Consider the following 18,525-nt stretch of genomic DNA (forward strand, 5'->3'; position numbering starts at 1 on the left):
ATAAAAGGAAGTATATTGTGATACAAGTGACTTCCAGTGATGTCTCCTAGATTTGACAATCAAAAGATGAAAATAAACATTTTCAACAAGCTTTCTCTCTACAGTTCCTGCTGTTGGTACATCTCTGTTCAGCTTTTTATATTCCCCTTCACCCATTTTAAAGAGAAAAATCCCTTTTATCTTCACACACCTGCTTGAACCTACACTGCACCTTAGAAAGATGATCAAAGGCAATGCCATTAGCTGATTTTATCATCGCTTCTTACTGTTGTGTGAGGGAAGTGTGTGGTTGGATAATAAATTTATTAATTCACAGTGATTGCATGACCTAAAGTGGCTCTCTAGCATGAGTGCAGTAAAAGTCAGCGGGGCTGAATCTCAAGTGAACACTTTTTTGGTTGTTAGGGTGACCTATATAGACTAGTTTGACACATTTACCTCAGATAACTCAAACAGCAATGGGAAACATGAAGAGAAGAGAGTGGAGGGTAGGGAAGAGTCAGCAATGCAGTGGACTGACAAAGTAGATTGAAAAAGAGAAGGAATACTTACAAGATTCAATCATAACATTACAGTGAGTTCACACTACAAAGCAACATATTGCATTTTGTGTCATGGATTGCTTTTCAATACTTGTGGGACATGCACTTTTGCAGAACGTGATTTGTTTAATTTTGTGGAGTTACTGTGTTAAAGTTTGGCTTACTCAGTACTTCCAGGTATTTGGGCCCTGCAGGAGGACATATTTACCAGTCAAAAATATACATATAAATAGGTATGCAATCAAATGCAGAATAACTTTAATTCTGCAATTAATATTCTTTTTTTCATTTCCACTGATGTCAGTCAAAGAGTGAAGGTATTATTATGTTTGTTGAAAGATGTGATAGTGGCAAGTTCAGTTCTCTTATTTATAAGGTTTTCACAATTGATCTTCTCTAACCTTTGATTTATTTGAACAAGTCATCAGAAAAGATTATTTATTTCTGTTAAAGGATTAAATGTGACAGATATGCCTTTGGGCATAGTTGAGATAAACAGGTTTTTGCAGATTTTGGATTTGCTTGTGACTCAGTTGTGCTGCAGTGAAAGCGCTCAATGATCTTGGAGTGAGCACAGCATTTATCTAGAAACCACAAGAAATCAAACAGAAAAATAATGACTAACAAATAAATGTGATTGTTTTTGTGGTTATTCACTGCTTTACTTTATCACTCTTCAATGACAAGTTTCATTAACTTCCAGACAATCTTAAAAATACAGTTGAATGGAAAAACAGGATGCAATTATTATAGAAAGGTGTGGGGGCAAAAGGACAAAAACCATAAAGTTCATCCTGTAGAGGGCAGTGAAGACACATGACATGGTGCTGGTCTGAACTCGAGCCTGTCCTCTTAAATCTGTAGATGTAATTTTCACCCCTATACCCAACGTGCCATGTGTAGCAACAACATAAATACAAATCACAGACTTGTAAGAAGGAAACTTTAGAAAAATGTTTGGTTGAAAAACAAGAACAAAAATTATGACCCCTTAGTAAAAGTGTGTAGTTTGTTTTTCATCTTTCACATATATTGAGAATGGTACATTTTGGTTAGAATGTCTCCTTCAATGTAATTTTTTCTTACTTTTTAAAGGACCCTTATGATAATAAATTTTTGTGAAGTAAAAATGATTAACTAGTCAGATAAAAAACCTTTAACCTGAGCTCCAATCCCACTTTGAAATAAACTCAGATGCTGCACTTTTGTTCACTGATGAGATCTTTAGTGTTAGTGTCAATTCTACTGACATGCAATCGTCATCTTACAACATATTAGCTCTCTTTTTTTAAACAAGCTAACTCCTAAAAAACACATCTGAAATCCTTAAATGAAATTTGAGGTGGTTAACATAAAAAAAAAAAAAGACTAACGATACGTGTAGACTAAATTGAAGTTTTCCTCACATAATTGAATACATTGAGCACAGTGAAACCAGCTTTTCCCACTTCTAAAAAAATCTCCAAATTCATTTTCAGTTTTCTAAACAACCAAAATGACTTATTTTTTGCTCTGGTGCTGTCTTTTCGTTTTACCTGGTTGAGCACAGCCAGGTAAAACGCCATTTTTTTGTAAAATTGACTTTTTAAATTTTGTTTTATATCTTGTTGCAAAGTTATCAATAATCAAAAGTATAAGTGGTGTGTTAATTAGATTTTTTTCCATAGATCTTTAAAAAATCCATGAATCTGAAGTGGCTGTCGTTGGGGTTGATTAAATGTTTTCTCTCCACAAAGCCTCGCCTATTTCCACAAAGCTCCTCCTTGGAGCTGCAGTCTCCAGCTGAGTTTCCGCCTCACAGAACTGCCCCCCTCCCCACAGCACCTTCCCCGCTCAGCTCCTCCACACTAGAAGCAGCAGCAATAAGCAAACACCTAGTGGAACTGCGAGTCAGCTGAGCTCTTAAGAACATTTGTGCATGGGACAGTGGAGGAATATTATTGTGATGACGTGCTGAAGATGGAGTGTAAAAAAGTTTAAGTAAATAAGACAAGTTCCTTAAGCGTCACACCGTGAATAAATTTTTGAGACTTTTTTTGATTGAATTTTTGATTTTTAAGGAGGACAGTTCTGGACTTTTCAAGTTTTGTTTATATGGTTGCTAGCTCAACCTAATGTGTACTTTTTTTGATTGAATTTTTGATTTTTAAGGAGGACAGTTCTGGACTTTTCAAGTTTTGTTTATATGGTTGCTGGTTTTTTGAGGCAGTAAATTGAATGAACCATGGATACAAACAAACACTGGCAGAAAAGATATATTAAACAATCAAATGTTTTTAAACAATAGCTAAAAACAGGAATGCGCCTTGAGGGAAATGAGACTGAAGTAAGGTAAATGAAAGGGCTATTTTACAGTTAAGGAATCCAGACTGAATTTGATTATATCTAGAGCAAAATCTTAAATCCTTTGAAGTCTTAATGGGTATTGGTCTCTTTACCTATTTGTTCTTTGTGGTGGGGCTGTTTTGACTTGGACAAAAAATGATAGGCCAATGCCATAGCTCACTTCAGACGGTGGTTTTTGTGAAAGTTGGAGAAGCTGTGCAGCATATTTACAATGGACGTTCAGGCAGGTTAAAAAACGATAGCTCAAAAGTCTATCACTTTCTGTGTGACCTGTTGGGAGTCTAAACTCAGGCAGGCTCCTTCTGTTGAAGAGCCCTTTGTGATAGTCACAAGCTCCGCCCACAAGAAGCCAAAACAAACAAACAAAAAACAAAACAATTAAAGCTAAACAATTATTTCTTACTCAAGTAAACTATCATCAAACTATAGAAAAAAAAACATAGTATAGAAAAAGAACCTGTGACTAAAAATAAAACACTGAATTTAATAGAAAACACTCAATTAATAGAACGTCCTGATGACGTCATTGTATCATCACGTGACTCACTGCGCATTAATCCGCGAATATCTTTGTTTGAGTATCTGAACCGGGAAAATGCTTGACACTGAAAATTACCAGCTAGGCTGTATAGGACAACTAAGGCAGGAACAGCGAGTGTGCACCCACGACGAAGTGCGCCAGTTTGTGCTGAAACCAAAAAGTAAGTTCTTTAAGCCTACGTATGTGCTTGCATGTTGGTGTTATAGATTAACTGGTGGCTAAATTAACTGGTGGCGGCAGCTGGGAGAGACAGATTTCTGTGGGCGTCGCTTTTTAGGACCCCTTTACCGAACCAGGAAGTAAACAATGCGAGAACATTAAAACACTGCAAATTTTGCAAAAATGCTATCCGATTCCGTAAGACACCCATTAAAAATATCGGGAATAACTAATTAGAAACCCTTTTATTGATCTAACATGATATGTTGGTATGTTGCTCCCCCCCCCCCCCTTCTTTTTTTTACATTAATCTGCAAAATCACCAAAACAGGTAAATCACGCAAAACTTGTCCTGATTTATCTGTTGCTTCAGAGGTTGAAACTCATCAAAGGAAGATCGAAAGATGCCATAAACAAATCTCAAAGCAAAGAATAATCCTGCAACCCGACATAAATGTTGAAGAGCCATGGGATTAAAAATAAAATGTTTAAAAAGATCGACTATGTTGTTTTTCACTTTTCCCTCATATTGTATAATATTTCAATTAGATATTACATTTCCACAAAAACTACAGCAAATCTTTTTAAACACTGTTTTTGCAACATGTTATGGTTTATTTCCTAGTTCACTTACAAAAGATATGGCTACCGCAGATCTATGTGGCAGTGTCATTTCTCCTTTATTGTTGATATTTTTTCTCATAATTTAACTAAACATCTTTATTCTTTTCGTCAAGTGACCCTAATACTCAACTATAAGAGACAACGCTGAAAAAACTATTATCTTAAATACTTTTACCTCAGAAACAGGTTAAAATCTTCATTCAAACTGAGATTCTGAAAGTGTCACCAGTTAATCCAGGTTAGCTTCTTAAAGGTGTCTGTTAGATCAGAATCAATAACAAGTAGGATTATTGGACTTCCGTTGGCCGATATAGTTTAGTGGATATAACAGCACTCTTGGAGCTCAGCGACCGCTGGTACGAATTCAGTTAGAGATATCGTCTGATTCACTTTTTGGACCAGTTTATTTTATTGTTTAAAAGCATAATATTCACTTGCTGCCAATGTTTTGGAGGTAATATCATTTAACAGATTTGCCAGGCAAACTTTTAATTGTAAGGATATTGTGAAATTACTAAATTGCACAGCTTTGCGTCTGCAGCCCAGTTAAGGTGCAAACAAAATAATGTGGCTTCCATTAAATGAGCAAGGAATTAGTTTGCATGATATCAGAACTGTTTACATATACTGACATGTTTGCAGAACATGCCAATCAATATAAAACCGAGAAGATGTAAAATAATCGTCAGTACTCTAACAATGCTGGGTGATAGTACAAATTCTAACACTTTAGCACTGTCTCCTCTTGAAGTGTGGTATATTTTGGTGATATTTCAATATATTCTTGAATATTCCTTCACATACAAAGAATTGTTATTGTTTTGAAGAGATCATAGAGAAAGTAGAGACATTTTCTAATCTGTTTATTTACGTGTGTTGCATTTTGATCAGTAAACAACACAGCCACCTAATTTTTTACAAACATTTGGGTTGAAGAGCCCATTTGACTGTCATTAGTTAATCTTAATGTGGCTCGTTTTGTTTTTTAGTTCTTTTTTCCCCTTGTTACCAGCCTGCAAACTGTTTCCCCGTAGTGAACACACAGACTAATACTGTAGATATGGCTCATAATCTGTTGGTGGTATCTGACAGTATAATATAAGAACTTTTATTACTATAATTTTGGCTTGTCCATTTGGATATCACCACCAACTTCAACATTAGCTGGTAACTTTATATTATTTATCATTTATATTATTTTATTGCAGTATAACTTATCAACATTATGTGATATTTCTCTCTATTTGGACACGTAAACACCACAAGCAACACCATCAGGTATGTGATTTAAATTTTATTAAATATAACACCAACCTCATTGTTGCTAAAAAAAGAAAGTTCAGAAACAGTGCAGTTGCATTGCAGGATCTGATCCAAAAATACACACTAGGCTAGAAGTGTTAAGCAAATCACATTACAGTTACTAGAAAGTCGATTCCAGTGTTTTTCTGATCAGTGCTGGTTACAAAATGCAGAAACCTTCCACTTAGGTTTACATTGTGGCTGTCTCATGTTAATTTCATGAGATGAAATTAATTTATTCCGGTGAACCTGAATGTGAATGGGACTGTCGTGTTACTCATTGATCTGGTTATGCTCCAATGCGGTGTTTTCGAAGCGAACTGAATGCTGCTCTGTAGAAACTTGTTTTGAAATATAATTTTTACGTGCAACATTAAACATATTTGCTTCAAATGGGATTCATAGTAAAGTTTTGAAGATGGTTTTGTCACACAAGTAGCATTTTTCAACAGGCTTCAACACAGCCACCTATAATTTGGAAACATCTGCGTGCATAGGTTTCAACCAGTTAATTTAGCCACCAGTTAATCTATAACACCGACACTGACTTTATTGGAGGACTACGGCTGTCATACTTTTTTATTCATTCAGTAACCAATGTTTTGTGTACAAAAGGCTGTTGAAAAAGCTAATCAAATTATTTCACATGCTCTTAAACTATTTAGTTGTTAAGTAAGTTGTGTTATTTAATTTATCAGTTTATAGAGGATTTTTACAAAACCTTTACCGAATTGCAACCCAGACTCTCCAGATTTAGACAATACCTAGAGATCCTTTAGCTGGGGTAAAATAAACCTGTGTAAAGACAAATAGGTACATATGGTTTGCTTACTTAAATGACAAATTATTATTTTGTGGGACCCATATACAAAAGGGATGAAATCTTTCTTAAATTTATTCATGTTGTACTATCTACTGGCTGAAAGAAATGTTTGTTTTTGCCAAAACAACTCAACTCTATTTCTTTTATTATGCTTCTAAATTACAAATAGCCCTGAAATATTATTAGTGCACACAACACTCAGATTAAACAACTTTTTTTTATTTCCATGTATTTTCTATCATTGGAAAGCTTAGAATCCATACTTTCAGAATCTGCAAATAACTGAAAACACTTGAGTTGACTTGTTCATGGTTTTATTGTGGCCAGCAACATTTACAAAATAGTACCATCCTTCTCCTTAGGAGGAACAAAAACAACGACTTAAGAGAGACTAATATTTTCATTTCAGGCTATATATAATAGGATATTGTTTTTATTGCGGGGACAATTTCAGATTAGGTGGTCTGCAAATGTTTGTTAAATGAGTCAAACATTTCTCAGCCTTCAGAAACACTGCTTTACATCGAAGTACTGACTTTCAACCAACATAATGCTTAGGATTAGTAACCCAATGCTTATGGTTCCACACAAATGTGCTTGATTTTTTGAGAACTAATTGATGCAGATGAACTAAACAATTGTTACAAATTGCATTCAGAATGTTTCAACCTTCCAAGGTGCATTCTCAGCAATGTGTGCTTTTTCTTTTAAACCGTTTTCTTTTTTTTTCTGCACTTTAAAGTCTCATTTGTGATATCCTCTTTTGTTAAAACACAGATCAAAGGTGACACAGGAAGGATGTCTTATGTCACATTATGAGAAGTTGGAATAAAAGATAGGACACATGCCTGGGTCATCATGGCAATCTTCCAAACAGCCTTTAAACTGTGTTTCACAATTGATAAACAACCGTGGTTGTAATTAATATTGTATATTCAAAGTAAAAGGCATTCTACATAATTACTCCAGTGTCTCCTCTAGAAATATGCACATTCAGTGTTATTATAAAGCACGCCAGTATATCATATTAAGTCATAAATAATGGTAGTGGAATTAATTAATTCTATACGTGCCCCTCCCGTTTGTGTGTTACTTTTACATTCAACTATGTCAGCATTTATTGATGCACTCTTTAAACAATGACAATTTATATGGCTTTTTAAAGACAGCTATTTTCTGATTCACTAATGGTGTTGCAATTAAGATGGTGTATGTAAGGCCTCTAGAATTAGGCTATTCTTTTTTTATGAGAGCATTTATTTGCAAGAATAATCAACAGAATTTGGTCTGGGCTAGACAAAATCCAAAAAATGGGACTTCCTGATATTGTTGAGTTTGACAATATTTATGTTTTTTCTTTTTCTTTTATGGTATTATTCACTGTCTTCTACATTTGTACTGTTTTAAATATGATTGGGTTATTTCTAAAAACCTGGTGATATAAGCACAACTGTTGTTTAGTGAAAGCAGGTTCTGTTTTATTCACAATGAAAACTGCATTTTTTTGCCTTTTCCATTTACACTATTGTCTGATGGATAAGATCAAACGTAATATTGGGTCAATGAAAACCAGAAAACGAACGCAATGTTTTTGAGAAAAGTTAATCCTAATACATGAAATACAGGTTTTTTGGATTGGAAGCTGTGCTCCAAATTTTTAATCAATGTAGAATAGTTAAATCCATATATGACCACTTTTTATAAAATACATAACAACTGTGTTTCACAACAAACACACTTGTTTGTGAACTGCACATTTCACAAAATGTGCAGTTTTCACATTTTGTGAAAAGTGCGGTCCAGTTACGCTGTAGTAATTGGACCAGGGGAGGGTTGGCCATCAGAAGGGTCAGGGCTTTAAAATGGAAACTTTGATTAAACGTCTTCTAAATACTAACTTAAACATAGTATTCAAAGTGCTGCCACACTAACAATTTCAAAGTGGTTAAAGCTTTTGTAACCTTTATTTTCTTTTTCCTTTTTGCTTTTAAAGGTTGTCAGTTGCCCCAAGTGCAGACTGTATTACAACAGGACGAAAACTGGAGAATTACTTTCAGTCGGAGTCGAGTGTAAAGCACTCACCTCCCTAAACCTTGGACAACAGCAATAAGACAGCCGATCGTGAGGAAGTCTTCACCTGTAAGTACAAATATCCTGGTGTTTTAATCTGCAAGATCCTGTGGCATAAACTCTAAGCACACCTTTATTGATGCCTTTTACTTTATAGTAAATAGAACTTGTTTACCCTTATTAGTCATTACGTCTATTTAAAAATATTTTTACATTCAGAATGTTAGGGAGTTATTGCAACTATAATATCTAATGTTAACATTATTGACTTGAGAAGTAGTGTTACAGACCAATAAACTCCAAACACAACTATAACTTTCCCAAAACAGCTAACAAGTCCAGGGTGGGTTTATCAGCTTTGTAATCAATAAAATACATCTTACATTATAATGCCAATGATGAGATGCATTAAATAAACTGAACCTGCAAACACTGACTTGGCACGGCACTCAATCATGATACACTCTGAATCAAAGTTATACTGCAACAAAATGCAATTTGATAAGCTATACATATCTAAGAAACTATACAAGTCATTTACATTTCTTTTAAAGTGGAAAAAACAGTAATGGAATATTTTAGTCAACAAATATTCTTTAAGTGCATCAGTGCTGCTGCACAGCCACCCTTGTGGTCGCTTTGGAGCTTTGTAGGCAGTGAAATGTCAGATGGGGTCAGTCTGAAATTTTGCAAACTAATAGGAGACAAAATTTAAAAAAGAAAGTAAAAAAGAGCAGTGGGCTAAATTAGTCAAAATGCATAAAGTAAAAAAAAGAGAGATGGGTAGGGGAGAAAAACAACAAAACTTTGTGCAGGATGCAACCAAATGTACTAAAATAACAGATATTTTATGTAATGGAAGAGACAAGGTCATGATGACACTGGACCAATCAGCATGACTATCTGACCAATCAGCATGACTATCTGACCAATCAGCATGACTATCTGACCAATCAGCATGACTATCTGACCAATCAGCATGACTAGCTGACCAATCAGCATGACTAGCTGGTTGGTCATGAAATTACCAATTATCATCCTAGGACTCTAACCAGTCTTGGTGTGTTTGTGTTTTTTAAAGTTTAGTGCACACGGATATTTTCTGATTGACCAGAAAAAGCCATACATTTCATTATTGCAAAACAAAATTTTGGTGTAATGTATTTTTGTTCTATCACTACAAATTATTTGCAAAAGTGCTGTAAGGTCATTGTTGCTGTTAAGTTTCAGTCAAGGACAGTGTCAACTGTGGTTATGGAGTTGGAAGAGAGGTACATAATAATGCCAGCCAGAGTAGGAGTGAGAAAGTTGAGGAGGAGATTGATGCATTGGGACAGGAGAAGGAGAAAGAGATACAAGAGGAGGATGAGAAACAGCAGAGTAGAGTAGGAACAATGAAAGAATGAGGTGACAGGTTCAGGTACACATTAGGTTGGCATTACGTCTTTCCTGTGGATTATATTAACTCTTAAAGATCAGAGAATTGTGGTCCAAATGTGGTCCTGAAAATGTAAAAAAAAAAATCTTAATTTTCCTTTATGATGAAGTATATCTCTATAGCTCTGGAAGTTGTTTTAATTCTCCAATATATGCTTTGATTCTTATAAGCTGGAAATTATTCACTGATTTTTATTTAAAAATTTTGTCATTAACCACATAAATAAACACGCACACTCAGTCATTTTGATTGTTGAAAACATTTAGTGTTTTAATTCCACAAACAATGTTTTTTGTTTCAAAATTTAGGCTTTTGTCTGGTGTAGGATAGGACATACGGCCTCTCCATATGAAGGTATGGGCTGAACTTCAACCCACCTCTTAGCTCAACTTTGACATTACAGTGGTTGTTGTGGCAGATAGTTGTTCATGGAGATTTGTAATGATAGGTTTGCCTTTCTGTAGTAATCTGTAATGTAATATGCTGGAAATATACTATATCACACTAGACATTAGGTTGTCAACATACAATATTTGCGATACAAAAAAATATTATTATGGTTGTTAGCACAACTTATTACCCTTTGTTTTAATGTTACCTCTAACAAACTGCCTATGTAAAAGATACAATTTTTCTGTTTTTTCAGTTGCTCAAGCCTTCAGTTCAAACAAACAACAAAAAAAATATATTTCTAATTTTGTTGAATGAATCTAAAATTGTATAAAACCATATTTAACCTAATTAAAAAAAAAGGAAATCATTTGTTGTATTTGGTGTTGATGTATTAAATTAAATACTTGTGTGTGTTTTCTATGGAGCATCTGAATGCATGACATTTTTCTAGTTCCTGTTCCTGCAGTGGATTTTCCTTTCTTTTTGTTTTGATAAATACGAGATGTTGTCTTTGATGACTGCTCAACAAAGAAAGAGCTGTCTTCAGCTGTAACCTCTCTGCACCAGAATCTGGAACATGACACATGTCAGGCTGTGATAAATGGTGCAGAGTCTCAGTAATTTTACCAGGAATGCCCTTGAGATGCCCAAAACCCCAATTGCAAATGCTATTGTTGAATTAAACCATAACAAGAAATCCCTTGTTGTTGACATGATAGGAACCACACAGAAAATGCAGGATTTCTTTCAATTCTCTCCAGGATTTACCTGTAGTATTTTGGTCAGTGCATAATATGGTTTGTGTGGATTCATGGATAAAGAAAGAAACAGTTCCACAATATGTGCTATGATGTAGAGGGAGAATTGTAGCCTTTTAGATTTATTTTTTTCCCTAAATAAGACACTGGCATTAAAATGTTTTGATGATTGTCAAAATACAGTAATAATCCAGTAACAATATCAATAATGCTTTTTATTTGATGGCACATTTCTAAAACTCAAGAACACCTTACAAAAAAGAACAGATCAATATAGGCTCAATAAACAATCATTTAAAAAATCTAACCCATTAGCAAGGTTTAACAACTGTTAAATCTATGTTAAAGTGAGTATGCCAGTTTGAGCCAATTTAAGTGAGGGAGGTTAATCTATATAAGTAGGAAGTGAGTTCCAGAGCTGAGGAGCAGTGGCTGAAAGCTCTTTTCCCCATGGTGACATGTAGGCAAAAATATTCTAAAATAAAATATTTTCAAAGTACTAAAAATGACCTAAATCTTGTAGATGTGTGAATAATTTGGGGCTTAGCTGTTTAAGAGCTATTCATTTCTTCATGTTAAGTACAACACTAACTATAATTAGAACCTGCACGTTAATATTTAATCAGTTGATGCAAATGCATTAGCAGCAAAAACAAAAGGTAAACTGAGTATGTACATGCTCAGTTTTAAATAACCATACCTCTAAACGATGTCTCCCACGGCTACACACTAGTAAACCCTGCTTACTATTAATGAAAGTTATGAATAGAATGTGACAAATAGTTTGCAGAGCCTATTCCCGTGGAGGCTTATCTGTAAAAATAACATCCATGAATGGGGGGGAAAAAAGAGAGAGCTAAATTATTGTCTCTGGTGTTCTTGTTCGGGCTCTCTAAGCACTCTTGTGTGTGGTGAATTGCCCAGCAATTAATCCAAAAACTCTGGCTAAACTACCCTCTGTGATATCCTTTCCATCCTATGACTAATAGAACGGTGGAATCTTAATTAGGAAGGAGTGCGCTGCAGATGTATTAGAGTAGCGATGGGAAAACAGATGAGGCCATCACACCACACAGCAGGGAGCTGAGATGTCTGGTCCCCCATCGCTGTGTCCTATTCATAATGCCACGAGTGTGCCACATGCTTCTGCTGTCATCTGCATAGTGCCACCAGGGGCCCCCAGGGGCCGGGGCGGTCTTCGCTATCCGACACTCGAGTTTACCCTGTCACTGCTACGATTTGGTACATTGGCTCGTTTAACAGAACCGTCATCATCAAATTGACCTCAGAAATCCTTTTTGCATTAAGTAAGAATCAGCCAAAATTTATGTTTAAGTCAATTATAACTAGATGCATTTTACTTTTGCTGCAGAAAATCAAAATTTGACATACTCTGTGGGATTTTATGATGTGACAACTAGTTTCATATTTGAAAATAATTTGTTGAACAAGTATAGTAAAAAAAAAAAAATCAGAAAAAAGTTAACTGGACCTTTTAAAGTTAATACATGTGAACAGGATCAAATAAATCATGTAGCCATATTTGCATAGTGGTGTCCTATGTTTGGTCCTTTTTTATTAATTTATTTCCACGGTGACCACTGAGGTTCAGTTTTGAAAAATAGCCATAGTTTGACTGTGTCTGTTCAGCTGGCTGCCTTCAATTTTATACCTGCAAAGTTTCAATCTAAACCCTCCCTGCGTCCTTTAACATTTGTTGCCCACACCAGCTCCCCCCCACATATTTTTTTCACCCCTTTTTTCAGGATTACTGGTACAGACTGCACTTGCACTGTTATTTTCAACCTTGGTGGACAGGGGCTCCAGTATGTATTCTGGAAATACTTCAAAGAAAAGCAAAAAGGCAGCAATTTTCTGCTTGAATATCCCTCTGACTAAATCCATTGATCATCCTTGGGGTTCCTGAGAGAGAGGGAGTGAGATGGAGAGGCATGTTTTATCCTCTAATAACTCCTACCTTCACCCCTTCCTGCCTCTCTGTTGTTGTGTTGTTGTTGGTCGCACTTCTGCTCTATTCCTTGGAGAGCTGCTGAGATTGAAGTTATTTTATGCTTCGGCTCCCCGGGCCCCAATTTGAAAACTCTTGTGTGTCAGTTTTCACACACTCCTGTCATATGGCATGGAGCCTGCAGGATTTTACCATTTTACTTTTTTCTGTGAAGGCATCTTGTGGGGCATTGAACTTCTTTTGACAAATAGGTCACACAAAGTGGACTATTAAATGTTAGTTTGAGAAGTCCTTTTTGTGTCATTTCAATATTAGTGTCTAGAAAATTGTGACTTCTTAGTAAGAGTTTTGATAGGACAGGAATTAAAAAGTGACTGATACATTTGACTTAGATGGTTTTCAAGTTATTTCCTGTTGTTCTTCTCTTATTGTGGTTCTTGTAAATTTGTTTACATTGCTTTGTCAAATATATAGGTGACTCATCTGTTTGCACGTGACCTCTCATTCTAGTGTATTGTTCTAGCTTTTTTGGTTTGCTTATGTTCTTTAACTGCAGTTAATTAACAGGTGAAGAAAAAAAACTTGGACTACTTTAAAATTATTTACAGACAGCTAATTCACATTTAGTTTGTGGCTCATGACTGTTATTGAACTGAAGCATGACTATAACTAACTTGGTGAACATGTTTATTTGATGTCTGTATAATGGAAGATTGAAGCGAATGGTAAAAAATAAAAACGATCACCGAGAAAACATTTTTATCAAGCTAGCTAACATTATTTGTTAAAAATATCAAAGGAATGCCTCATGTTTTATAGGATTAGTGTATTTTTTTCTTAACCTGACTTCAGACAAAAATTTTAAACAATAAGCATTTCACACATGAGTAAGCCAACCTTTTTATGACATGATAGAAAGTTTGTTTTCTATTGCTGGATTGCCAATGCCCAAGCTTTTGACATTTGTGATGTACTCTGCCAAGAACATTAAGTATCTGAAAGTGATAAAGCTTCAATTTGCTAGACCATTAGACTAATTACTGCAATAATTAAGTAACTACTTGATTAGAACTAATGGGTACCTAATTATCCAGGAAGAAAGGATCAGGTGGTAATTTATAGAGTCAAGCTGATGTCTTCTGACATAGAAATGCCGAAACATAGGGGATCAAAACTGGTGAGAACAAAAAGTAAATGATTTTTGAGTGTTTACGTTCCCTCCTGTGGATAAAGCAAACAGTTTGCTAGTATCCCACCACATGAGTGAACTGAATTTTTAATGGCGCACGATACACATCAATACAGTGTACAGGATGATTACCCACTATCTATTTTCTAATTAATCCCCAAGCTAAGGCTGATCTAGGTAATATTGATACTGATTAACAGAGATAAGGAATCATTTTATTGAACTTGACAGAACTTATTTAAAGGATAGATAGACATTTTAGATTGTGATGTACTGTTAATTTGTTTAATAATATTTGTATTTGCGATAATATACACATTACAGACAATAAAACCATTAAGCAATACATTGCTGTACATTCATTAAAAACAAAAACAAGAATGAATTGGTAAATTTATTTTTGTATAAATTCAGTGAAATTGATGTAAGTTCAACAAACTCTTGCCATGCCAATGGTTCCATAGATGTTGCATTAGTTTTGTTTTCTTTATTTTAAAAAAAAAAAGACTTGTTGACATAAAAGTGCATGTTGATTTCATAATTCATACCACATTCAGTGCAATTAAACACAAACACACTTTAATTCCATAGAAATATTAAATATGAAACTATCCATGTTTCATTAATTATTTTATATTGTGATGACCGTGGGCAGGAAGGTTCTCATGTAGTGTTATAGTATTATCTGTTCTTGTATTACAGTGTTATGATGATGATGCTCAGGGTGTTTCAGTTGTAAAAAAAGAAGAAAAACTCCCAGCTGTGGTTACACACCTTTACAGCTTTCTGAAAATAAAAAAAAGTTGCAACAAATATCCTTCCAAAGCAAAAAAGTCTATTAAAATAGTGAAGATTCCTCCTCAAAAAGATAAGGAAGAAAAGTTTCATAAAGAATAAATTGCAACAAATATAAAAGTTACTCCAACAACGTCCCTCCTTGTGCAACACGTATTGGATATGAAAATGGCAAAATATTAAATGTACTGACTGTATGACCAGTTTGTTTTAAACTTTACAAGCACTAGCTTTCTGTAGCTGCTTATCAGGTAAAAAGCTAATAATAACTTGAACAAACTCATTCTTAAGAGTGATCTAGAGACCCTGACCCAAATGATTGACATTAATATTATGTCAATATATAAAAGAACTCATTCAACTTTGATGTGACGTCATTCCCAAATCTGAGGCTAATTGAATGCAGCATCAATATGCTGCCCTGTTGTCATAAGATTCAATGTAGTTTTTAAACCAGTGTTCATATTTCTTTTATTTATTTAGGGGATAAAACAAAAGGAATGATTTGAATTTTATTTTAATTACATATCACAATTGGAAATCTCAGTGACACTGGAAAGATAAATGGTGACAAATCTAAAATTTATAGAATTTGACAATTTGCATAAAGTGCATTATCTAAACATAAAAGTGAAAGGTAATGGTGGCAAAGAGGTCATTAAAAATTGAGTACACTGAATGCTGTATATGGATGTTATTCATCAATCTCTCAATCTGCTTGTTACCTTATGTTTAATTGTTGTAAGACGTGCAGCAGTCAAGCCCAGTGTGAATATAATATGCATGACTCTGAATGGAAGTAGAAGTGAAAGCTGACACTTTGTGATGTACAGTTCTTTTTTATATTAATGTTTGAATAATATGTGCCTGGAGGGTGTGGCATAAATTAAAAAGAGAGGTGAGGTATAAATTTTTATGAGTCATCTTCATCTATTTCCATTATATATTTGAAAAATGAAAGAATCACTTTTTTTTTTTTTTTAGATTATACAGATTATTGTACACTGCAGACACATGGAAGGCCTGTGGTCTATCCAGGAAGAATTATTTTTGCTTTCAAAACCTTTCAAAAGAATGCAATGCCTGAGGAAAATTCAATGCCCTACCATAATCCTACTTATCTCCCTATTAAGGGAAAAATGCCTTTAATTGATGTTTTATTACATTGTTTTTTTCTTTTTTATTTAAATAAATAATTCAGATGGGGTTTGAAACCTGGGAAATTTATTGTTTGTTATATTTTTATTTGGAAAAATGGTAGCACAATAGTCCCAATAACTGTATTAATGCTGTTACTTTTTCATTTGGCACATACATGTTTTTGCACAAATTTAAAAAAGAAAGATTTCTACCTGCAAGGTGACCACTAAGCAAGTCATTTTAGAACATCTTGTAAACCTTATTGTTCATTAAAGTTCCCATATTTAACCCATAAGTAGCTCAGTGTGTTTTGTCTTTATTAATATATTTTTACAACACAAAAACACTAAAAACATATGACACACAAAAATAATTAGCCAAATGATGTGTGGTCTGCGTATCTTTGAACTTTTTATACCTACCTTTCAGTTACTGGAAAATTGGTGCTCAGTGTGGTATTATTTTATTCCTTAACTATCTGATCTAACACACAAAACTGCACATTGCTTTGACAACAAGTTTCTACACCAGGAGAACATTGTTTAAATTGTAAGCTAATATTAGCATGTTTACTCTCTTGATACCACTGAAACATATGTGGGTCAAGTTAAATGTGTGCAGTTAAAAAAAATCGGGAAAAAAATCTCCTGCTTCAAAAGTTTAGTACTTTGTTTTTAATGTCATGTCACGAAATAACTAAGACTTAAGCTGTGCCAGCTGCGAGTCCCTTGGCTGCAACGGGAAGTGCAGATCACGTAAGGTCACGGAGCTGAAGAAACCTCTATTTCTCTCTCTAAATATCGTTTTGAAATATGAAAAATGTATAAACCCTAAGTGGAAAACCCAGAATAGGTAACCAAGACTATGTACATAAACAATAATGCAGATTTAGAAATTGGACATAAGTGGTGAGTCTGACAGTCTGATTCACTGACAGCATCAATAGAGTATGCACTGGAAGCTGTGTTTTGACAGGGATTTCTGATTGAGACTATTGACAACACTGGCTAAAACAACAAAAAACATGTTGGGGCTTTTACCAAAAACAATCATGATGACTTTATATCTCTAATTTTTATTTTTTGTTTGTGTTTTTGAGAACAGAAATGTCAAACATACTAAAAACCTTCAACAGTAAGATGAAGTGGTTGGCATATAAGTTTTATATCATCCCTTACTTGTGATATGTCTTTTTATGCCAGTCATCAGCTGTTCTCCTTTTGGTCCACCAATATTGAGATGAGCTGCAAGTCCCATCATGTGCTTGGGGCTGATGTGATGTAAATGAAAGTAATTAGGGAAGTGTCAAACACAATTAATAAAACAGGTTTAAGTTGAGAAAACACTTGTCAGCAGAATGAATGAAGATTTCGTCTCTTGTTTCCCTGATGTTGTCCTCCCTTTCTGCTGCTGTTCAATTAGGTCATAGATTGCTCATAAGTTACTGCTCCTCTCTCTCTTTGCCTTTTGCCCTCTATCTCTTGTTCTCGAAGCCTCTCCAATTCTATGCATGAAGACCTGTGAGAAAGGAGGGGGGAGCCTCCATCCTGTGGAAGGGAAATAAATTTGCCTGTCCATCCGCCGCCTGGATGAAATTAATTGCAGACTCCTCATGTTGTCTGGATACAACTGGGGCATTAACATAAGCAATTTGCTTCCAACTTCTTCTGCGGGCTGTTTAATAGAGCATCCGACCTGGCTGATAAGGCTTAAGGTCCCTGACGCATTAGCATTTTCATAATATCAAAATATTATAGGTCCATGATTTGCTAAGGTCCATTCATTATTGATAAGAACAAAAGGTTTTATAAATTACAAAAGGGGAGCATGACCTATAATTACGGCAAGCAAATTAGGGTGTGCAGTAAAGCCAGTTACATTTTAGAGAAAAATAATGATGCTGGAGACCTTTCTCCTTTCGTCTGGATTGGAAAAAAGCACAAGACAACCACTCTCACATGCGGTTGAGGAGCATGTTCAGAGGTTTTTGGAGGACATTGCTTGTACAAGAACAGGAGCAAATGTCTGTGGTCCACTCACCACCTTGTGTTACCTTTAGTAATTGCATATACCCGAAGATAAGTTTATTGAACAACAGATGTAAAATGCTAAACTCCCAAAAAATATGGATTCATAGCATGCATTTAAAACAGGATTATGGTTTCAGCACATAATTTGGACAACTTTAGTGATAACATGATACACCAGTTCAGTTTATTTTTAGACCGAAATAATTTGTGTTTAAAATTTGAGACCATTGTCTATCTCCTTAATATTATGACTTACTCTATCCCTAGCCGTCTGTCTATCAATCTATCCCACCATCCAAAATTTTTACTCCAAAGGCAGAGTACGTCCAAGACAGGTGCTGAGTTCATCACAGTGCATACATGTGTATACATCTAACCAATGGTGATCAGTGGGTCCAGTGGTGCT

The 18,525-nt window shown here is 34.9% G+C and overlaps 1 long non-coding RNA gene across 2 annotated transcripts in view; it reads left to right on the forward strand.

The window, feature by feature from the left end:
- Positions 1 to 3,462: 3,462 nt before the first annotated feature.
- Positions 3,463 to 18,525, forward strand: part of LOC122835490 — an 81,331-nt gene continuing 66,268 nt past the window's right edge. For both annotated transcript variants that reach the window (XR_006371317.1, XR_006371316.1), the window contains exons 1-2: positions 3,463 to 3,589; positions 8,331 to 8,476. This is a non-coding gene — a long non-coding RNA (uncharacterized LOC122835490). The remainder of the gene's footprint in view (positions 3,590 to 8,330; positions 8,477 to 18,525) is intronic.

This window comes from Gambusia affinis, linkage group LG08, assembly GCF_019740435.1.
Source record: "Gambusia affinis linkage group LG08, SWU_Gaff_1.0, whole genome shotgun sequence".
Classification (NCBI taxonomy): Eukaryota; Metazoa; Chordata; class Actinopteri; order Cyprinodontiformes; family Poeciliidae; genus Gambusia; species Gambusia affinis.